Here is a 25,161-nt window from a genome sequence, read left to right as displayed (position 1 = left end):
AGCCACAGAGGCGATCCCTGGGGTGAATTTCCTTTTTCCCATCCAATCATCAAGATTTTTCTTGAAGAGTGCTAATGAGGATCTTTGTTTGCTATAGATAGGTAGTTTGTTCCATAGTATGAGAAGTCTCTGGGACAGAAATCTATTCCTCCAGCATGTTCTGTTTATTGTGGTGACAAGGTTTAGGTCCCTAATGCATGAAGCGCAGAGGGATTTGTATTTTAAATGGAGCATGTCCAACAGCTCTGGGTTTGACATAGCTTTGTATGCTAGGCAGAGATAGCCTCTGAGTAGGCGATATACAATGGAGTAAAGCTGGAGTTTTTTGAGACAGTCTGCATAGGGCATCTGTTTGAGGCCAGAAATCCTCTTTATGAGGTATTGCTGCAGCCTTTCCAGTTGTTGTAGATGTCTTGTGAGGTACATACCAAAAGGGGCTTTGTACTCTGTAATGGGTCGAATGACTGACGAGTAGAGGGGAACAATGACCTCTTTTTCCCAGGATGAGAAACCTTTTATGATTAGGTGTGCCACATAGAAGGAATTCCTGACTACTGTGGTGATGTGATTATCAAAGGAAAGACTACTGTCCACCTGTGTCCGATGGTCTCTTATCACACTTTTGGTGTTAAGTAGACTTCCACCTATGTGGTAGCTCATGGGTACAGAGTTTTTACCAAAAGAGATGACAATGCCCTTTTTGACATTGAGCTTGAAGCCATGACTTTGACACCAGGCATCTGTCTCAGTGGGGCCCTTTTGTAGGATGTCCACATCGTTAGGAGTTTCGATTATGGCTCCTAGTTTGCAGTCATCGGCAAACTTCTTTAGCTAAAGACCTTATGTGTTAGCCTGTACTTCAGAAAAGTAGATACCAAACAGGAGAGGACCCAAGACTGAACTCTGTGGTACTCCACTTGTCACTGGTCTGAAGTCAGATTTGGAGTCTGCTTCCTTCACAGTGTGGGTTCTATCAGTAAGCCAGATGGCAACCCATCTTGTGACATAGGGATTTATACCTAGTTTAGTGAGTTTATCTATAATTCCAGAGAGGGGTATATTGTCAAAAGCCTTGGAAAGATCTAGATAGGCTGTGTGAACCACCTTACCCTCATCTACAGATTTGATGACTGCTTCAAAGAAGTCTATCAGGTTTAGAAGATATGATTTGCCTTTTACAAACCCGAACTGGGTGGGGTCCGGAGTTTGGAAATTACCAATGTCTTTGTTTATAAGTTCCATGATGATACGTTCCATGCCCTTGCAGACCAGGCTCATCAGACTAATGGGGCAGTAGTTCACAGGGTCTGTTGTGGCTACCCCTTTGTGGAGTGCAGTAACCACCTCTGAGCACCATTCAGTAGGCACAAAGCCTGAGGTGAGGCTATGATTGAACATGGTGCTTAGGTAGGGTCCCAGTTCATTCTGTAGTTCATGAAGAACACAGCCTGGGATGTTGTCAGTTCCCATGGATGGTGTGTTCTTGGCTTTGGAGAGTGTGTTTTTTACCTGTGCAGCCATGATTACAGGAACTTTGCATTCTTCCAGTATAGAGATGAGCCCTTTAGGGGATGAGAGGGGGGTAAAGTTAGCTCTTAACCTTTCTGCCAGGATGTTGGCAATATCAGTTGGGTCTGTATATTTAGTGCCATTGTGCTGTAACTCAGAGCAGATCGGAATGTTGCCATTGAGATTCTTGACATAGCTATAGAATGCTTTGTGGTTGTCTTTAGAATCAGTGGCAATTTTGTTTTCGTAACTAGCCTTGGACGATTTTATGAGGGAATCTCAGCGTCTTAATGAGGCTGACCAGTGAGTTCCTCCAATCATGGGATTTTACTCTTTGTAGCAACAGTTTCTTTCTTCTCTTGTAGAGGTTTGTTTATGGCAGGTGACCACCAGATTGGCTTCCTTTTTTTGGAGTATAGCATCTTGGTTCTGTTAGGTATAGTGTGTAAGTGCTTATAAAGTGCATTTGTGTAGGATTCAGCAGTTGTACCTCTATTGTCCATCAGCATGGGTGTCATGAATTTTGCCACTTCTGTCTTTAGAAGCGTGAAGTTAGCTTTGGAGAAAATTTTTACGGTGGTTTCCCTAATGGGGGGTGGGGATGGGATGTGGATGTCTAGGGTTATTATCTTGTGGTCAGATCTGACCAACGAGGAATTGACATCTGGTGTGGAACACCAGTCACCCATGTTGGTAATGACCAGGTCTAGGATATTGCTGCCCCTGGTGGGGGGATGTGGATAAGTTGTTCCAAGGCATTGGAATTTATGAATTCCAGAAAACATTGAGCAAAAGAGTTGGTACATGAGTAATTTTCCTAGTTAATGGTGAGGTAGTTTAAATCACCCATTATTAGGGCATTAGGTTGTACCCTATTATTTTCCAGTGTATCAAGAAATGAGGAGTGTGAATCCTGTGGCATGGTGAGGGATCTGTATCAAGTTACAATTTGGATTGCAGTCTTGTCCAGAGTTAGTTGCACTTGGATGCATTATGCTGAGCAACTAGCCTGGAGGTGTGGATATCCTTAATGAATATGGACACGCCTCCAACTTTAGTGTTTCTGTCCAGGTTAGATGACAGAAAGGTGTGGTATGAATTATAGCCTGGTAATGCAGGTGTGCGCTCTGGAGCCTTGAACCGGGTCTCTGTCACTGCAGAGATGTCAATGTTCTCCATTTTAAGGAGTGCCTTGAATGAGTGTCTTTTGAGGTTTAGACTTCTAGCATTGAGTAGCACTACCCTCAGATTTTGCTTGCTTGTACCTGTTATGGTGGTGAATTTGTTATTTTAACCTTCCCTAAAAAAGGCACTATAAGGGTGGCAAGAGCTTTAGCCAGAATCCAGAATCCCAAGGGTGACGGGTGCAGACCATTTCTGGCAAAGCATTGTGGTCTGTCGATCATGTCATCCCAGGCAGACAGATATTGGATCCCCTTAGAATGACACCAGAAGCTTAGCCAATTGAAGTCAATCATTGTTTCTTTATACTGTGGTATAATTCTGGGTGACGGCAGGATGCTACTCAGGGTTAGGCTCATACCTGCCTGGGCTGCAAAATTGGAGAGCACCTCATGTCTCTTTTCATGTAGTCCAGGGAGATATGTCTCAGGTCATTCACACTAACATGGACAATGAGAGAGTCATAGTTGTACTTGTTGTGGAGTGACCTGAGTGCATGGATTGTGTGGTGGATCTTGGCATCTGACAGGCAGCTGACAGTAACTTTCTTCTTGTTTAGCCTGGTGAGTGGAACATCAGTGTGCCTGACTATAGAGTTACCTATGACTAGAGTGTTGGGTACATTGTTATGCCTTATGGGCTGTGGTTGAGTGGCACACTGAGTTTGTGGGCTATGTGTCATTTGGGTTGTGTTGGGGGGTGGAGGTTGCTTGCATTTCTGCTTTGGAGGTCTCAGTTGCTTGAACATATTTTTATTGAGATCCTCAGCAAATGTAGGTGTGTGTTTTGTATTTCTATGTTTGTGTTTTGGTGGTGTAGGTTTTGAGGGACTATGTGATGAGTGTGGTGTGGTACAAGTGTTTCCCTTCTCCTCTTGACTGTGTAGTCCAGTCTTGGGTGAAGAGAGCTTTGCTTCCAGTTTGGCAATATAAGTGCATCCTTCACAGGTTGTAGTGTTGGGTGGTAGGAGGAGACCATTGTCTGTCTACATGAGTACATGAGGAAATTGCTACATTGCTCCAAGATCCCCAGATTCATCAGGTACACAGGAGAAAACACCGGGAGCTGACCCTAAGACATGCCTGGATACGTGCTTATTTATTAAGTACTAAAAACTGTTTTTCTCTAGATAAGTGAGGAAATTGAGTGGCTGTAGAAATTTGTAGATTATTTAGTGGTTACAATGAGTTCTGAGCAAGTGCTGAGCTCAAAGAAACAGATTTGAGTGCTAAAACTAAATAAATGGCTAGTTCTAAGGGAAAATTTGAAGAGCAGACTTTATGTCACTGGGGATAGTGTAACTCTAGTTAAGCGGCAATGCATAAAGTGTATTTTTTTTAATATAACAGTAGCAAATGAGCAAACTGATTTAAACAAATTAAACAATTAACCAAAAAAAGCTGAAAACTGAGCCCCGTTCCAGCAGTCTTCAATCAGACAAGTTCTAACTGCACACTCCTGTCACTGGGGTGAAGTGGAACATTCTCCAAGAAAAGATGGTCTGGATTAGTGCTTAAGTTATACAAACAAAGCTAGATTCAGCAGGTCTTAATTTAGTCTATGCTACAGCAAACAAGCCATACCATTTTCAGAAAAAAAACAGTTCAAATAAGCAGACACAATAAGCCTTTAACTAGAAACTCCCAGCTCAGAAGGACAGAATCTACCCTCTCCTCCCACAAGAGTGCAGACCACACCTTCTTAATGTAAAATAACTGGCCCAAAGCCCAAGTGCTTAAAACAGAACTAATACACTTTTAGAATAAACAGACACTAAGCCTTCAATGAGCAACTCCCAACTTAGAAGGATGTAAGCTACCTGTCCTGTCACAACAGTGCACACCACAAACCTTCGTAATGTAAAACAACTGGTCTGAAGCCCAAGTGCTTCAACCAAAGACTTAGAATAACAGTTACAATTTAAACAGGCTACTAACAAGCAGTAATAAATGCAGCAGAATAAATGCAATTAAGTACTTTTAAGAACAGACAGCAAAATCAAAATAAAGTAATAAAGTAGGAAGAAACACAAATACAGTAAAAGCAGATGAATAAAGTGCATATATATATTCCTTCTAAGGTAAATTTTGTTAACCAGATGAAAGGATTATCACATATTTTCATATTCACAGTGGATATAAAAAAACCTACACACCCCTGGTAAAATGCCAGGTTTTCTGATATAAAAACATGAGACCACAATAAATCATTTCAAAACTTTTCCCACCTTTAATGTGACCGTTAACCTGTACAATTCAATTGAATAACAAACAAATCTGTTAGGGGAAAAATATAAAAAGTAAAAATCATACAATAAGCTGGTTGCATATGTGTGCACACCCTTAAATTAATGCTTTTTTGGAGCACTTTTGATTTAATTATAACATTCAGTCTTCTTGGTAGAAGTCTGTCAGCATGGCAAATCTTGACTTGACAATATATGCCCACTCTTCCTGGCAAAAGAGCTCCAAATCTGTCAGATTGTGACAGCATTCTCTTGTGCACATCCCTCTTCAGGTCACCCCACAGATTTTCTATTGGCTTTAGGTCTGGAGTTTGGCTGGGCTATTCCAAAATTTTAATTTTGTTCTGTTGAAGCCATTAATTTTGTTGATTTGGATGTATGCTTGGGGTCATTGTCATATTGAAAGGTGAAATTCCTCTTCATCTTCAGCTTTCTAGCAGATACCTGAAGGTTTTGGGCCAATAGTGACTGGTATTTGGAAGTGTTCATAATTACCTCCACCTTGACTAAAGCCCCAATTCCAGCCAAAAAAGCAACCACAAAGCATGATACTGCCACCATCATGCTTCACCATGGGGATGGTGTTCTTTTGGTGATGTAAAGTGTTGTTTTTGCACCAAACATATCTTTTGGAATCGTGGCCAAAAAGTTCAACCTTGGTCTCATCAGACCATATTTTCCCACATGCTTTTGGGAGACTTGATGTATTGTTTTGCAAATTTTAGCTAGGCCTGGATGTTTTTCTGTGTAAAAAAAAGCTACAATCTTGGAACCCTACCTCAAAGGCCAGACATATGGAGAATATGGGAGATTGTTGTCACATGTAGTACACAACAAGTACTTGCCAGAAATTCCTGGAGCTCCTTCAGTGTTGCTGTAGGTCTCTTGGCAACCTGTTTGACCAGTTTTCATCTTGTCTTTTCATCAATTTTGGAGGGACTTCCCATATTTTCTCCACTTTTTAATGACTGTCTTCACTGTGTTCCATGGTATATCCAATGGTGTGGAATTTGTTTTTGTGCCTTTCTCCTGACTAAGACAGCTAAACTTTATTTAAGGTTAATTAGATTCTCTTTAATTGATAGCAGGTGTGTACCCAAGAAGACTGAATGCTGTAATTAAAGCAAAAGGTGCTTCAACAACATATTAGTTTAAGGGTGTGCACACTTATGCAACTAGCTTATTATACATTTTTTATTTTTTATATTTTTCCCCCAACAGATTTTTTTGTTTTTCAATTGAGTTATAAGGCACATTATAGGTGGGAAAAGTTTTGAAATTATTTATTGTGGTCTCATTTTTATATCACAAAACCTGGCATTTTAACAGGGGTGTGTACACTTTTTATAGCCACTGTATTTAATAAAGTTTTAAAAATTTAGTATAATCTTTCCTGGATGGTTTCCATTGACTAAGTAAGTTGAGTTTATCCAGAGCATAATAGAGTTAACATTTGTAGCAATAGAATATTTTTTTACATCTGTGAAACTAGTGCCAACATATTCCCATAATCTTATATGATTTCTAAAAGCAATTCCTGGCTTTTTATGATGTTATATGAATGAAGATAACACTTTTTTCTATTTTTGGCAGCAATTAAAGCTTCTGAATGATATATATATATATATATATATATATATATATATATATATATATATATATATATATATATATATATATATATAGCTATGTAGATAGATATAGAGCTATATAATATTGGGTAATATAATAATTTTAATAAGTACTAATCTATCCTCAAAAGTAAAAGAAAAATAATTTCATTTTAATAAAAATAAACACTTATTGAATTACTTTTTTCAAAATTATTATTAATAGTTTTACTCACATCTTGATAGATTGTTATTCTTAAATATTTTAGTTTTTTTTCCTTTCCAGTTATATTTATATTTATCTTTAAACTTGCTATCTAGTAACTGATTTAACACTAAATTTTTAGTTTTATTCTTATTAAATTTCAGCAGTGATACTTCTTGATTTTTTCAATTGCATCATTCATTTCTTCAGTTAAATAATTTAAATCTCCTAGTAAAACATCATCTGCAAAAAGCCATATTTTAATTGATAATCTCTGTCAATTGAGAATCCATCAATTTTTATTGGTTATTACACTATCAGCAAAGGGTTTGCTAAATAATGCAAATAGTAGAATGTCAAGGAATACCTTTGTTCTGTGGCTTTATTTAAAGTGAATCCTTGAGAAAATAAGATCCAATTTTAACATACACTTTAGAGTCACTATACAGGTTTTGTAATATTCCAATAAACTGTTCTGGAAATGCAAACACTTCTAAAGTTTTAAACAAGTAGTTCCAATCTACAGAATCAAAAGCTGTGCCAATAGCTAAGCTAATTAAGGCAGATTTCTTGTTCATTTCTTTTGCTAAATCTAAGATAATTATCTCCTTTTTTTATATTATCACAAATTATTGACTATAAACCAGTTTAATCTTTATTAATTAATCTACGATATCTCTTAATCATGTAATGAAAATGGAAGTAAATATTTTATAGTCTACATTTAATAATGAAATAGGTCTATATGAGGAAACTTACTTGTTATCATTTCCTTGTTTAAGTATTGGTGAGATTACAGAAAATTTCCATGATGGAGGACTTATTTTGTCACTCTGAATTATCTTGAAAATGTCACTTAGTATTTCTCAGCTTTGGCCGGCTAAGATCTAGCTGTATTCAACTGGATGTATAAGAGAATTTAAGCACCTTTTATCTGCATTTTTTTCAAATAATACAGTATTTAAATTGATTTAATTGTGTTGCATGAATATTAACTCAAGTGGAAGTTTTGACTCTGTTCTTCAGTTAGTGCTTGCTTGAATTTTATTGTCTGTTAGTAATTGCAGGTGTGAGGGTAGCCACATTCTTTGATTTCTGCCACTGCCTATTTAAGTGGTACAGTTTGAAATATTTTCTGCTTAAAAACCTCAGCTTTGGCCGGCTAAGATCTAGCTGTATTCAACTGGACGTATAAGAGAATTTAAGAACCTTTTATCTGCACTTTTTTCAAATAATACAGTATTTACATTGATTTAATTGTGTTGCATGAATATTAACTCAAGTGGAAGTTTTGACTCTGTTTTTCAGTTAGTGCTTGCTTGAATTTTATTGTCTGTTAGTAATTGCTGGTGTGGGGGTAGCCACATTCTTTGATTTCTGTCACTGCCTATTTTAAGGGGTACAGTTTGAAATATTTTCTGCTTAAAAACCTTCGCTTTGGCCGGCTAAGATCTAGCTGTATTCAACTGGACATATAAGAGAATTTAAGTACCTTTTATCTGCACTTTTTTCAAATAATACAGTATTTAAATTGATTTAATTGTGTTGCATGAATATTAACTCAAGTGGAAGTTTTGACTCTGTTCTTCAGTTAGTTTCCCACCCACCCTCCCTGTTTTTGTTTTGATGTTGATCTTAGTGGCTTTGAAACTGCCCGCCCCTCTTGTAATTTTGTGTTTGGATACTCCTTCTGGGCCCATCTCATTTTCTCACTCAATTGAGTGCAGTGAGATCATATTCTGATTTCAGGCACTCCTACTGTGTACAAAGAGAACATTTGGGAAAGAGAACAAAAAAAATTAAGCTTGTTTCCTGCCTTTCCTGTTAAGTGGTCTAGACTGTTTGTAGGCTTCTGAGCCCCCAAGCCCTTCTGTGTTGGAGGAAAGCCTTCTAGCTTAGTTTTGTTTCTTATAACTAGTCAGTTTTCTAGTTTCAGCACTTAAATCTGTTTCTTTGAACTCAGCACTTGTTCAGAACTCATTGTAAGCACTACATAAGCTGCAAATTACTACAGCACTCAACTTTCCTCACTTGTCTAGAGGAAAGCAGTTTTTAGTACTTAATAAATAAGCACCTATCCAGGCATGTCTAAGGGTCAGCTCCCAATGAATTCTCCTGTCTACCTGATGAATCTGGGCATCTTGGGGCAATGCAGCAATTGCCTCATGTACACAGACAACCCTCTCCTCCTACCACCCAACACTACAACCTGTGAGAGATGCACTTATATAGCCAAACTGGAAGCAAAGCTCTCTTCACCCAAGACTGGACTAGACAGTCAAGAGAAGAAGGTAAACACTTGAACCACACCCCACTCATCACATAGTCCCTCAAAACCTACACCACCAAAACGCACACATAGAAACACAAAACACGCACCTACATTCACGGAGGCTCTCAATAAAAACCTGCCCAAGCATTAGGGACATCCAAAGCATAAACACAAGCAAACTCCACCCCCCCCCGCAACACAACTCAAATGACTCATAGCCCACAAACTCAGTGTGCCACTCAACCACAGCCCATAAGGCATAACAACGTACCCAACACTCTAGTCATAGGTGATTCTATAGTCAGGCACACTGATTTTCCACTCACTAGACTAAACAAGGAGAAAGTTACTGTCAGCTGCCTGTCAGGTGCCAGGATCCGCCACATAACGCATGCACTCAGGTCACTCCACAATAAGTACAAATATGACACAGTCATTGTCCATGTTGGTGTGAATGCCCTGAGACGTACCTCCCTGGACTACATGAAAAGAGACATGGAAAAGCTCTCCGATCGTGTATCCCAGGCAGGTATGACCCTAACCCTGAGTAGCATCCTGCCATCACCCAGAATGATACCACAGTACAGGGACAAAATGATTGACTTCAACAATTGGCTAAGCTTCTGGTGTCATTCTAAGGGGATCCAGTATTTGTCTGCCTGGGACGACATGATCAACAGACCACGATGCTTTGCCAGAGATGGCCTGCACCTGTCACCCTTAGGATTCTGGCTACTGGCTAAGGCTCTTGCCACCCCTATAGTGCCTTTTTTAAGCAAGGTTCAAATGCCAAATTCACCACCGTAACAGGTACAAGCAAGCAAAATCTGAGGGTAATGCTACTCAGTGCTAAAAGTCTAAACCTCAAAATGCACTCACTTGAGGCACTCCTTAAAATGGAGAACATTGACATCTGTGCAGTGACAGAGACCTAGTTCAAAGCTCCAGAGAGCACCCCTGCATTACCAGGCTACAATTCATACCACACCTTTCCACCACCTAACCCAGAACGAAGCACTAAAGGCGGAGGCGTGTCCATATTCATTAAGGATATCCACACCTCCTGGCTAGTTGCACAGCATAATGCATCTGAGATTATCCAAGTGCAACTAACTCTGGACAAGACCGCAATCCAAATTGTAGCTTGCTATAGAACCCCCACCATGACCCAGGATTCCCATTCCTCATTTCTTGATACACTGGAAAGTATTAGGGTACAACCCAACACCCTAATAATGGGGGATTTCAACTACCCAACCATTAACTGGGAAAACTACTCATGTACCAACTCTTTTGCTCAACGTTTTCTAGAATTCATAAATTCCAATGCCTTGGATCAACTTATTCACATCCCCACCAGGGGCAGCAATATCCTAGACCTGGTCATTACCAACATGGGAAACCAGTGTTCCACACCAGAGGTCAATTCCTCGTTGGTCAGATCCGACCACAAGCTAATCAGCCTAGACATCCACAACCCACCCCCACCCCCAATTAGGGAAACCATTGTAAAAAACTTCTCCAAAGCCAACTTCACACTTCTTAAGACAGAAGTGGCAAACTTCATGACACCCATGCAGACAGACAATAGAGGTATGACTGTTGAATCCTACACAAATGCACTTTATAAGCACGTATCCCTAATAGAACCAAGATGTTATCTTCCAAAAAAGGGAAGCCAATCTGGTGGTCCTCTGCCATAAACAAACTACTACAGAAGAAAGAAACTGTTGCAAAAAGGAGTAAAATCCCATGACTGGAGGAACTCCCTGGTCAACCTCAGTAAGAAGCTGAGATCCCTCATAAAATCCTCCAAAGCTAGTTACGAAAACAAAATTGCCACTGATTCTAAAGACAACCACAAAGCATTCTATAGCTATGTCAAGAATCTCAATGGGAACACTCAGATCTGCTCTGAGTTACAGCACAATGGCACTAAATATGCAGAACCAACTGATATTGCCATCATCCTAGCAGATAGGTTCAGTGCTAACTTTACCCCCCTCTCACCCACTAGAGGGCCCATCTCTATACCAAAAGAATGCAAAGTTCCTATAATCATGGCTGCACAGGTAAAAAAACACACTCTCCAAAGCCAAGAACACACCATCCATGGGACCTGACAATATCCCAGGCTGCATTCTACATGAACTACAGAATGAACTGGCACCCTACCTAAGTACCATGTTCAATCATAGCCTCACCTCAGGCTTTGTACCCACTGAATGGTGCACCGTGACGGTTATCCCACTCCACAAAGGGGGAGCCACGACAGACCCCAGGAACTACCGCCCCATTAGCCTGACGAGCCTCGTCTGCAAGGCTATGGAACATATCATCGTGGAACTCATAAACAAAGACATTGGTAATCTCCAAACTCTGGACCCTACCCAATTTGGATTTGTAAAAGGCAGATCATGTCTCCTAAACCTGATTAACTTCTTTGAAGCAGTCACCAAAGCCATAGATGAGGGTAAAATGGTTCACACAGCTTACCTAGATCTTGCCAAGGCTTTCAACGCCATCCCCCACTCTGGAATTATAGATAAGCTCACTAAACTTGGGTATAAATTCCTGTGTCACAAGATGGGTTGCCAACTGGCTCATGGACAGAACCCACACTGTGAAAGTAGCGGATTCCAAATCCGACTTCAGACCAGTGACAAGTGGAGTACCACAGGGTTCAGTCCTGGGTCCTCTCCTGTTTGGTATCTACTTCTCTGAAGTGCAGGCTAACACAGAAGGTCTTTAGCTAACAAAGTTTGCAGATGACTGCAAACTAGGAGCCATAACCGAAACTCCTAACTATGTGGACAAACTACAAAAGGGCCTCACTGAGACAGATACCTGGTGTCAAAGCCATGGCCTGAAGCTCAATGCCAAAAAGTGTATTGTCATCCCCTTTGGTAAAAACTCTGTACCCATGAACTACCACATAGCTGGTAGTCTACTTAATGCCGAAAATGTGATGAGACCTTGGGACACAGATGGACAGTAGTCTCTCCGTTGATAATCACATCGCCACAGTGGTCAGGAAATCCTTCTACATGGCTCATCTCATCACAAAAGGATTCTCATCCAGAAAAAAGAGGTCATTGTTCCCCTCTACTCATCACTCATTAGACCCATTATAAAGTACAATGCCCCTTTTGTTATGTACTTCATAAGACATCTACAACAACTGGAAAGACCACAGAAATACCTCACAAAGAGGATTACTGGCCTCAAACAGATGCCCTATGCAGACCGTCTCAAAAAACTACAGCTTTACTCCATCGCATATCTCCTACTCAGGGGCGATCTCTGCCTAACATACAAAGCTATGTCAAACCCAGAGCTGATGGACATGCTCCACTTAAAGAAAACCAAATCCCTCTGAGCTACACGCTCTAGGGACCTAAACCTTGTCACCACAATAAACAGAACATGCTGGAGGTATAGATTCCTGTCCTAGAGACTTCCCATGCTCTGGAACAGACTACCTATCTATGTCAAACAGAGCTCCTCTTTAGCACTCTTCAAGAAAAATCTTGAGGATTGGATGGGAAATGGGAAATTCACCCTAGGGATCACTTCTGTGGCTCTGCTTGACAGGGGCACAGGAAAATAATTTTCTTGGGTGGCGAAAGCCAGGGTACATTTTTTGGCTAAGCTTATATAGGCCCTAGGGCCGATAGCCTAGTACCTACCTATGAACCTGTTCAGACTATATAATTCCATATTTAATGCATCTAACCCTGGAGCTTTACATTTTCCCTTTTTTAAAAATGTATTTAACTTTAACAGGCTTATTCAACAGAAACAGTTGCTGATTATTAAGTTTACTACTAGCATTTTTTTCTTTAAATAATTGTTAATTTATAATCATCAGTATTATTATTTTATCTTTATTAAGATCCTCGTGGAATTTTTTAAAAATATTAAGCACTTCCTCTATGTCTGAGGTAAGCTTATTAGTGTGAACATTTTGGATATTATTGATTTGTGCGTTTCGGCTTAACATCTTACTTCTATTAATATGTATAGATTTTTTTAAGTCATACCATAACTGTGCAATTTTATTTGTTTCTAAATCTGGTTCCACATTATGCTTAAAAAGTGTTTAAATATTTTGTCATTAATTTTTTAATGGCTTCAGTATTATCTAATTTCTTTGTTTGCTGTTCAAATCTCATGTTGTGTATTTCATCTTGTATTTTTAACAACTCTTTATCCCACTCTTTCATTTTATTATTAAGCCCATCTTCCCATTCTATCTTTAATATGCATTTTTAAGGAGTCCTTTAGTGTGACTTTACTAACCTGACCATTATCATTCAAAGATAAAAAAAAACTTATTGATTTGTTTCTTAAGGTAACTCTTAAATTCTTTTAATTTAATTATATATACTGTGATTCTATAAATAGTCTGACATTTCCTTATATCCATTACTATACTAATACTTATTGTATTATGATCAGATAAAGAATAAGGAATATCTTTAAAATAATTCACTTTAAGTAAGCCTACAGAGGGATAAATGCTATCAATTCTAGTTTGCATCCCATGTGCATAAGAATAATGACTGAAGAACAATGACGTATCTTCTTCTTTTACTAGTAAATCAACTAAATTATTTCTAATCCATCTATTTAGTGCTTTAGCTGTTGCCAGCATTTTAGCTTTCTTTTTTTCACTTGTATCTTTTCTACTAGATGTGCAGTTTAAAAACCCTGCTAAAATTAAACTACTCTTCCAATGACTTTGTCATACGTTTAAGTGATCTTTAGCCAAACTTGCAGCTTTTCCAGGGATCCAGTAAAAATTAGCTAGTGTTTGCCATTATATTTAATTATTACAAATATATACATTTCTTTGGGATCATTAATGGAGTCTATGACTTTACACATAACAGCAGATTTTCTCCAAAGTATAGCAGTTGCTATACTCTTTTTCTTTAAAGAAGCAGTTAAATTTCATAACCTAACTTATTTAAATATTGCATATCTTTATATATTGTCTCTTGCAAGAATATATCTCTTCTATTCAATTTTAGATAAGTTATTAATAATTTCCTTTTGCTGCTGTTATTTAATCTGCGTACATTAGATTAAATCTATCCATACAGTGTATTTAAAAAGATTTATTTTAAAAGATAAGACACATTTATCCATCATATTAATTTAATTATATATATTACTTTAATGCATTTCTCCAACACTTTAACATTCCACATTGTTTTGAATTCTACCTTTCTACAAACTAAATTACAAAAACTCATAAATAACAAAATCAAAGATAAGTATACAACTATAACTCTATATATTGCTAATAAAGCACAGCTTACCATGGATACCAAAGTTCCTAGTTTGCCTGTCAAATAGACACACTATACACTAATGATCTGCTTACCAACACCTAACAATTTATAAAAAAATAACCAAAAGCTACAGTGACTTACAAAAAATTAATATAATATTATACATGGGGCAAAAATAATAAGACACTATTAATTTATTTATATATTTTGTCATTTAAAATGATTCCCCCATTACTACATATAAGTTTAATAGTACTTTTCTATTAATCACAAGTATTAAATAATCCAACAAATTGTATATTATATACCTATTTTTATAGTAGTAATATAAACTACCCATTAAATTTGCCTAAATGATTTGGTCATTGAACATTATCTCTAAATAAATAAATATAACTGAGTAGGACCTGAGGCGATAAAAACATCTATAAACTTACACGACAGGTAATCTTATCATACTAAACTATAATACAGAATGGAAATCAACGCACATATATATTGATCTTGCTAAAAGACACACATATTTTATACTTTTAACAAAAGCTATAAATTAATTTTTTTAAGTACAAATTCTTTATCTCACATTTGTGTAACACTCTTAACATGACAAAAATCAAAATATTTAACAATCCTTTAGCTTATTAAATTACTTCATAAAAATATGCACATTACTAAGGTCAAAGAGAATGCCTTGCTATTTCTATGGAGTAAAAAAAATTGCAGTCTGTATTGCATTCAGAAGCCGCAATGTGTTCAATTCAAATCCCATTCTTGGATTCAAACACATTGAAAAATGTACTTTCTTTCTTACAAAATGGAAGTACTGATTCAACAATAAAACACTCAAATTTCAGCTCTGACCCATGCAATGAGTCACCTGAGATATTCTTAGTGAGTCCAATAACATACATGTAAAAGGCTTCAAAGTTCACATGGCCAAGCTTCAAATTTCAGCTTTCTGATTTCAAGTATTGTATATGATTTTATATGTAAATTATATGAGATCTTGTGCATTCACATCTCTGCCATTTGCAGGAACATGTAATAGACATCTTTCTTAAAGGCAGTTTATTATTTAAATATATTTTTCTGTCTTGTTTTCCTACTAGTATTCTACCTAATTGTATGTCTTGTATTTCTAAAATCTCCCATCAAAGAGATTTAATCATCAGCTCTCTATTAAAGATTCTAGCATTTGTATGTATTTATTAACTTACTGATACTGCTCTTTTATTAATCTTACATATTAAATATTTAATTCCTTGTGTATTTGTATATTATTCATAAGATGTTTACTGTTCTTATTAATTCTAGTATTACAAGCAATATTGGCAATATATAAAGGAATTCCTGCTTGTTAAATTTGAATGTGTGTTTTAGCCATTGGAAACTGCTGCACTGATCCAAGCTCCTCATATTGACATCAGAATTTGAGTACAGCATGTGAAAATGACAACTCATAGCACAGAGCAGCTATTAATTTCCTTTGTAAGTTTCTCATTCCTCTTAGTTCTTTAAAGCTGTTCTGATCAGTAACAAACATCCAACTTTACTTATTTCAATTAATATTATTTTATTGATTTATTTATTGGTATTTGGAAAGTCCAACTAGGTCAAAAACCCATTTTCAGCAGAGGCCTGGGGAGAAAAGCTGCACAATTACAAAGTTCAAATCATCAATTTTAAACAGACTATAGACAAGACAAGACAATATACTAACACAATAGTGTAGATTAGTAATGCAAGTTAACATACAATAAATTAAGGATTTACATAGTTTACATTTTCAAAAAAATAAAGGTCAACCATTCAGATTAGAACTTTTAACTTGTTTAGCACTCAGCCAAAAACAAAGCTTTTTTTTTTTTACTATGGAAGTAATAAGGATAGATGTTTATTATCAGTTTAATGTCGGAGAGAATGAAAGATGTTTGTTATGAGTTTAATCTTAGGTAGACTGAAAGATAATAGTGGCAGTAAAAGAAGAAGAAGCTAGTTAAGAGGTAGAAGAAGAAAAGAGAAGATTAGAGTGAGGAGTTAGCTTAAGATGTATAACACAAAGACTAAGGTGTGACTTATGGCAGAAGTTGATGCAATATGTACAGTTAGAGTTAATAAGACTGCAGCATAAGCTGTTAACATGCACAATGCAAGCAAATTATCATCTCAGTATAAAACATTACTGTAGTTTTTGTATTACCAATGCTTTATTTATTTAGCATTTATTTACTGGGAAATTATGACATGGAACAAAGCCAATTTTCAGTGGAAGCCCAAGGAGAAACTCTCCAGATGCATGTCTTTGTAATGTGGGAGGAAACTGGGCCATTCGGTGGAAACCCACGTGAATGCAGTGAGGACATGCAGGATGCACAGAAGACACCTCATCCGAGAATTGAAGTGGAGTACCTCTTGCTGTGAGCTGACAATGCAACTGCTACACCACTGTATCTTCACTTCACAGGTATTATTTTGAATAGATTTCTTGCATATATATTTCTGAAAAAAAAAGAAAGAAAAATAAAGTTATTTTCTTTTTTCACAAACATCTGTGATGAACTCTGACCTAAATTTTCTTCAGAACAACTCATAGAAATGGAACATTTCTTTGATCTTAAACTTTCCCTCTAAGTGTCAGTTGCTGTGAAGAGAATGTGTTGCACAGGAACAAAGAAAACAAAATAACCATGACTTTAACACTTCTAGTTAGCATAAATACAAAACCAGGAAAACACGGAATAACAGACCTCAGGAACCACAATCATGTAACAGCAGCCAGATGGAAATTCAGTCAGTAAGCCAAAAGGCTTAAGGTTAAAATCCCTTTAATAAGAATCCAAAACAGAGTTAAGTGCTTTCATTTCGCTACTCAGAAACTTCTTTAGAACTAACTACATCATACAAAACATCACAATATATTCACAAAACAACCAATGGCAATCCAAACGTAATTAGATCTTAAATGAAACCATAATTTATTTAAAGAAAACGTATTAAAACCCAGTCAAAAATAAAACTTGTGGGCTAATAAATGTTAAATATAATAACAACCTAATTAAAAATTAATATTAAATATCCAAATTCCAAGCAAAACCACAGCTGTAACAGGTAGAAAGGCAAGGCTCAACAGTTGTAAAATGTACAAGTTTTATTAAAAGTTAGCACTTTCACAGTGTTAACCACTGCTTCTTCAATCAAAAGTAAAGTAAATGAACTTCTTTTATACTAGATTTCAGTATCAATTAATACAACAATGCAGAATCCTAATTGATCCACATGGCATCTGCTTTTAGAGTAACAGTGTCTAAAAACTGCACATAAAAAATAACAGTAAAAATACCAAGATGCAGATTAATACATTTATCTACTTTTCTTTGCTTTTAATACTGGTCTTAGGGATACATGGTCATTCAGACCCATTCCCCTGTGTGCTCAAAAACGTAAAATCCACTGTAATTCTGCATTTTCAGTCATATTTACTTAACACCCCCATACTTACATTCACAACTTGTAAAACTTGGAATACAAATGTATGTGTGTTGCCATTTGTTAGTGTGTGTTTTGCTAAAGCACTACAATCTTTCCCGCTTCTCATGCAATACAAATGATCCCTCACTTTCTCTTTCAGTTTCCGTTTGGTTTTGCCTATATAAAATTTGAAACATGCGACATAAATAACATTCTGTGTGTTGCAGTCTGCTGGAACCCTAAGTTTCCATAAATGGCCTGTCTCTGGATGCTTAAAGTACATAGACTGATCAATATAGTCACAATATGCACACTCCTGACATCTACGTCTACCCCATTGCCTTTCCCCTAGATTATGATATACTCTAGGATAACATAAACGCTGTTTAAGATTCTTCTTATTTTTATACACGAAAACAGGTTGCTGGCCTACCAGCTCTTTTACCTTCTTGTCAGTGTATATAAAATGTGCCAGTTACTTCTAACCACTTCCCTTATCCTATTCACCTCTGTTGTATAGGTAAGAACCATGGGCATTTTCACAGATCTTCTTTCAGCATACTTAGCTGTATCATTTTGTTGTGAGAAATAGGGCTTGGACCTCCCTCGTCTTTCCTTATTTACTACACTAAAAGCCTTGTCAATTTCCACAGGCTCATATCCTCTACCCTTAAAGTCATCCCATAGATGGCATAGTCTATCCTGAAAGTCCTTGTCATTACAGGATAGACGTGAGGTCCTCATAGCTTGCCCCTTAATGATATTACTAAAAGCATGTTGTGGATGCATACTATCCCAATGCAAATATGTGGGGCGATGACATTCTTTCCTATGAATACTGGTGGTTAGACCAATTCCTTGCTTGACTATAGTTACATCCAAAAAATCAATCTTACTCATGGATTTACTTAGGGTAAATTTAAGAAAATTATTACTGGTGTTCAAATATCGAGTATAAAGTTCTAAATTCTCTTCATCTCCCTGCCAACCTATAAAAAGATCATCCACAAAACATCAATATATTATTATATGTGGAATCATATTATTTAGAATGTGTTGGTGTTCCAATTCCATCATGACCAAGTTGGCATAGGAGTTCGCACAGCTAGTTCCCATGGCAACTCCTGTTTTTTGCCAATAGCACTTGTCTTAAAGAAAAACATGATGTAATGTGATCCTATCTCGCGTACATTCAATAATGATGGGCTCGGAGCCGAGAATCGGCTCTGACTCGGCCGTTCTGATTGGCATGAAGTCTCTCATTGGCTGGGCCAACCCTATATCCCAGGATGCACCATGCCCAAAACCCCAGATCTTGTTTGCCGCTCTTGGAGTATCGACGTGGTCTCAACTTGGCTGTGGCCAAGTACCCTCTTTGTGAATTTTTTGATATCTCTCAGCAGTTTTCTGTAGGAGAATTTATATTCAAAAGCTATTTTCATAGCTACATTGTGGTAATTGACATTGTTGTTTGAGTGGGACTGTTGTTTCTTGTTGTGTGGTGATCCTTCTGTTTGGCGGGCTAGGCCCGTTTTAGTTAGAGGGCCTTTGCCCTATCTTGTGTCTTGGCGTTTAACTTAGAGCCGTCCCCCCCCCCCCCAACTTGTGTTTGACTTGTGTTGGTGTATCATGTCTACCAAAGATAAAGAACATAAGCCATTGGGCTTTAAAAACTGTGCAAGGTGTAGCTATAAAATGTCTTTGACAGACGGTCACGTGATTTGCGTATACTGCCTTGGCGCCAAACACTTGCAAGAATCTTGCAGTGTCTGTCATGCTTTCTCTTCGAGAGTTTTGCAGGAGAGAAAAAATAAACTTATCCTGAAGGGTTTAATTAAACCCTCCTTTGAGGAAGCTGTTTCTTCTCCCTCTGAAAAGTCCAGGGCTAAGTCGAAAAAGAAGTCCCCGGCTCCGCCCTCTTCTTCGGAGCCACCAGAAAGATCCAGGTCGATGTCCCCTTCCTCGGCTCCACTGGTCTCAGAGCCGTTGGCTATGGGGTCTAAAGCTGTGTCTCCTTCCTTGGCTCCATTGGTCTCGGAGCCACAGGATTCAGGGTCTACAGCAGGGTCCACTGTCTTGGTTCCATTGGTTTCGGAGCCGCAGTTAATACTTTCCATTTCGGAGCTGGCTTCTTTGGTTCCACAGCTTTTGGCGCCGAAGGTGGTTTCGGTGCTTCGAGCCTATTTCGGCTCCGATCATCTTGGAGCCGATTCAGAGCCATTCTCCTAGTCGTGTCTCGGATCCGATGGGAAAGGTTTCTCGACCCCCTTCTGTCTCCTCCAGGTTATCTGATTCAGACATAGATAGGGTGGTCCAGAGACTCTTACAGTCGCCAGTGCTATCTAAACTATTTTCGGCTCCAGCCCAGTCGGCTCCAGAGCCCACCATAGTATCGGTTCCATTCCTTCCTCCTCCGACATCCTTGGTGTTGTCAGAGTCAGAGAGTGCTGAGTCAAGCGAAGTCCTTGGGTCGGTTCCGAGACCCCCCGCCAGTCTTTCAGTTCCGGCCTCAGCTCCAACCTTCTCTATTCCTTCTGCAGGTTTCGGTACTCGGGGGTCCTCAGTCGGGCCAGAGGGTGATACATTGGGACCACTGACTTTGGTTCCGAGTCTCTCCCTTGGTGCTTCAGCTAGGGGAACCCCAACTCTGGTCATGGTTTCGGAGATGGGCCCTTCCTCCGATTCGGGGGGACCTGCCTTCGAAGCTATGAGGAGCGCGCTGGCCAAGTCTTTAGTGACTTCACCCGAATAGGCATCTCCCTCTCTGGACGCTATGACTAGAGTTTCTGGCGACCCCCTATCTCTGGACAGCGGGGCTCCAAGGCCTGAGGATACCTCCATGTGTGGTCCCCTGCTTTCTGAAGGCCCTTCAGAGTCCGTGCCTGAAGAGCCTCCCAGAAAGAAGCTGTGTAAGAGGAAGCACCTAGACTCCCCAGATGAGTCTGTCACCTCGGACACCGACCTCGATGATGCAGAAGGGTCCCTGAAGTCATCCTCTGATGTCTCATTCTCCGACATCCTGGAGATCTTGAGACAGCAGGGTGACTGGCCATCCAAAAACCCTTCTGAGGAGGAGTCGGTCTTCCTCAAGGCCTTCGGAGCCCAGCCTTCTGCCTCTTCGGTGTCTCCACCCTTTGATGAATTATTAGATCTTATTTGTTGAAGGATGTGGGAACACCCTGACTCTGTGGAGCCAGTTCCTAGCCGCCCAATAAATTCCTATCAGCACCTCCTGGAAAATAGTTTTTGACCAAGGGAGTTCCTGTGGATGCCATGGTGGTGGAGTCTGCCACTCAGCAGGACGTGGCAGAGGCTACTTCCATCCATCCTCCTAATAAGGAGTCTAGGAACATGGATAGGTATGGGAAGCGTACCCTGTCTTCAGCGACCTTTACTTTGTGGTCGCTGAATTACGTGTCATTTTACGCGGCTCCAAAGGGATCTCATTAAAGAGTTGGGAGATACCCTGGCTGATAACGTGCCTGAGGCATTGACCCAGTCTGTTAATGCCCAGCTGTCTACCCTTTCTTCCATCATCAACTTGTCCATGAGGCTCATATCTTATGCAGCCAAGGGGGCGGGTAGAGCAGCGAGTTCAGGTGTAGCTCTCAGGAGGCAAGCTTGGATGCGCTTGTGTCATTTTGCGGAGGCTTTCAAGTCTTCTTTCATGGACGCCCCTTTCGACAGGTCCTCCCTTTTTGGACCCAAAGTGAAAGTCACCCTCACGAGATGTGAGCAGCAGGGCAAGACTTTGTCTGCCGTTGGGTCCCATTTTTCTCTCCCCACTAGACCTTATCCCAAGGCTCAGAGGGGAGGAAAAATGTGGTTCATAGTCTCAAAAGTCTTCCCCTGCCCATCAGAGTGAACCTCCCCCAGAGGCAGAGGAGGGGGAAATTAATCTGGAAGACGTTGCCCCAGAGGTGGCGGAGGCCCCTGCAATACAGGAAACCACGAATCCTTTTGTGGCTCCTCCTTCCAGCATCCCTGAGGGATTACCCAACTGTGCGTCTCCAGAGCCAGTCAGGGGTCACTTTTCGGAGCATCTTCAGACCTGGGAATCCATCACTCAGGATCGATGGGTGCTTCAAATCATCGCTGGAGGTTATACCATTCCCTTCATCCGTTCTTCCCCACTGTCAAAAAGAATTCCAGATGTTCCACCCAGTCAGCGGGGTCAAGCAGCACTAGAAATCTCAAAGCTGATAAGAAAAGGAGCCATCCAATCAGTCCCCGCAGACCAGATCGGATCAGGAACTTACTCAAGATTATTTTTGTTGCCGAAAAGAACAGGGGACTTGGGACCCATTCTGGATCTCAGCTGTTTAAACCGCTTTGTGAAAAAGTCCACGTTCCAAATGGTCACATTACAATCCATTCTCCCCTTGCTGGAGAAAGGAGTATGGATGCGCTCCATAGATCTCAAGGACGCCTATTATCACATCAAGATAAACAAGGCCTCCAGGCATCATTTATGCTTCCAGCTGGGAGCCAGTCATTTCCAATTCTGGGCCCTGCCCTTTGGTCTCACCACAGCCCCCAGGGTGTTTACCAAGTGTTTGGCAGTGGTGACGGCTCACCTGAGACGTCTAGGATTCCAGTTGTTTCCTTATCTAGACAACTGGCTCCTCACCACCCCCACCCGGCATCTACTTCTTCACGCCATGAGAACCACCTTCAAATGGGGACATCTGTTAGGAATTACCTTCAATTGGGCAAAATCTGTATTGCTGCCATCACAGCATGTTGCCTTTATCGGCGCAGAGCTAGACTCTGTAGAGATGCGAGCATTCCTACCATTAGACAGAATAAAGGTGTTACAGGCTCAAGTTCTGGCCTTATTGCCCCGCAGAAAAGCTCAAGCCAGAACAGTTCTGCAATTGTTGGGAACAATGGCAGCTACCATCCTTCTAGTCCCTCTTGCCAGGTTGCACATGCGAATACTTCAATGGCTCCTTTCGGCCCAGTGGTCATATCAGGATCTGCCCTTGTCCCATCCAGTTTTCATTACGGAGAGATGCAGACAAGATCTTCATTGGTGGCTTCTCCCCTTCAATCTGAATCAAGGAAGATCGTTCATCCCCCCCGTCCCCCATTGCCACGGTAACCACGGATGCCTCCCAGATGAGGTGGGGGGGACATTATCTGGGCAGGACAGTTCAAGGTACGTGGCAAGATCACAAGACTCACTTGCATATCAATGTTCTGGAGATGAGAGCAGTGCTTCTAGCATTGCAGGCACTCCACAGCTTTCTTCCCCAGGAACTATTGCAATTCTTTCCGACAATATGTCAGTTGTCTGGTATCTGAACAAACAGGGGGGGAACCAAGTCCTATCCTCTTTGCAGGGAAGCCATGAGAGTGTGCAGCTGGGCTATCGCCTCCCAACGCTTTCTAGTGGCAACGCACATTCCGGGGAAGTCCAACGTGATTGCAGACAGGCTGAGCAGAGCTATTCTGATGCCTCACAAGTGGTCCCTGAACGATCGAGTGGCGGCTCAGATATTCTCCAGGTGGGGTCTTCCCTGCTGCAACCTCTTTGCCAGTCCTCTCAATGCGAAGTGGAGAAATTATTTCACTCTAATCCCTCATCAAGGGGAGCCACCCAGGGATGCTCTAGTCCATGACTGGCCCTCCGGTCTGCTCTACACCTTCCCTCCGGTCCCTCTCTTGCCAAGAGTGATTCAGAAGGCAATCTACGCAGGAAGCAGCATGATTTTGATAGCACCACTCTGGCCCCGTCAAGTTTGGTTCCCCTTCCTTCGGAAATATGCGGTGGATGGGCCTTGGATCCTGGACCCAGCTCCAGACCTATTGACTCAGTCGGGACAGCCTCATCCATCCCGCCAAACTCTCAGACTCGCTGCTTGGCTACTCCACTTCTTTCCTTAGTCAGACAGCATAACCTTACCCTGGAGGTACTACAGATTCTGTCCTCCTCTCATAAGTCTTCTACTAGAAAGATTCTCTAGAAAATGGAAGAGGTTTGCTATTTGGGCTGAGCAGCATGACCTTAATCCCCTCACAGCCCCTGTGTCAGCGGTGTTGGATTTCTTGGTGACACTTTTTAGACAGGGTTCCGCTGTCTCCACTATAAAGGTTCAATTGGCAGCGATCTCTAATTATCACGTAGCTCATGAGCCTTCCCTCATGGGTCATAAGCTGTGTAAAGCCTTTCTAAAAAGAGCCTGGTTAATTCACCCCCCGATTTCGCAACCCGTTCTACCATGGGACTTAAATATGGTGCTCAGAGCTTTGACGTCTCCTCCCTTCGAACCTGCAGCCACTTGCAAATTAAAATTCTTATCATGGAAGACTGCATTTTTGGTAGACATTACTTCAGCCATAAGGGTATTGGAGCTTCAAGCCCTTTCTGTCAAGCCTCCTTATTTGATTTTTCACAATGACAGAGTATCTCTAAGACTAAATCCTTCCTTTCTCCCCAAGGTGTCTTCTGCATTTTGTCTCCAACAAGCTATTGAGCTACCAGTCTTTTTTCCACAATTCTCCAACAAAGCAGAATACATATTTCACCAGTTGGATGTACATAGACAATTGAGGTTTTATTTGAATAGGACACAACAGGAGAGAAAATCAGACCAGTTGTTTGTGTCCTTTTCGAACAGAATTGGCAGATCTGTAACCAAGGTGACTATCGCGAGGTGGATTAGGGATTGCATCTCATTCATTTATGCATTGAAGGGTAGGAATCTTCCCTTTCCAGTGAAGGCACATTCTACCAGGGCTATGGCAACTTCAGTGGCCTTTCACACTAGGCTGTCCATGGATGAGATTTGTGCAGCGGCTACTTGGACTTCTCCATATACCTTTATTTCTCATTATAAATTGGGCATGGCATCTAGAGGTCATGCTTCCTTTGGTTGCACAGTGCTCAGGAGTGTTTTCCAGTGAGCCTCCCAGGATTTAGGTGCTAGGGACGCTGTCCCATCAGTATTGAATGTAGGCGAGATAGGATCACATTACATCTCTTAGTTATGTACTTACCATAACGATAGATGTATGTCATCCATCTCACCTACATTCTTATGTACCCGCCCTCCTTCCCCCTTCCTGTTGGATTTGGAGGAGACAAGTATTTTTGATTCCCATGAGGATATTATTTTTTCTCTCCTCTTACACTTGTCTCGTGTGTTCTGTGGGTGGAAGAATGTGTTGGGGGCAAACTAGATCTGGGGTTTTGGGCGTGGTGCATCCTGGGATATAGGGTTGGCCCAGCCAATGAGAGACTTCGTGATAGTCAGAACGGCCGGGTCGGAGCCGATTCTCGGCTCTGAGCCCATCAGTATTGAATGTAGGCGAGATGGATCACATACATCTATCATTATGGTAAGTACATAACTTAATCTCTAGAA

The sequence above is a fragment of the Protopterus annectens genome, chromosome 3.part0 (assembly GCF_019279795.1).
Source record: "Protopterus annectens isolate FY-2018-M chromosome 3.part0, PAN1.0, whole genome shotgun sequence".
Lineage (NCBI taxonomy): Eukaryota > Metazoa > Chordata > Ceratodontiformes > Protopteridae > Protopterus > Protopterus annectens.
This window is presented reverse-complemented; position numbering follows the sequence as displayed.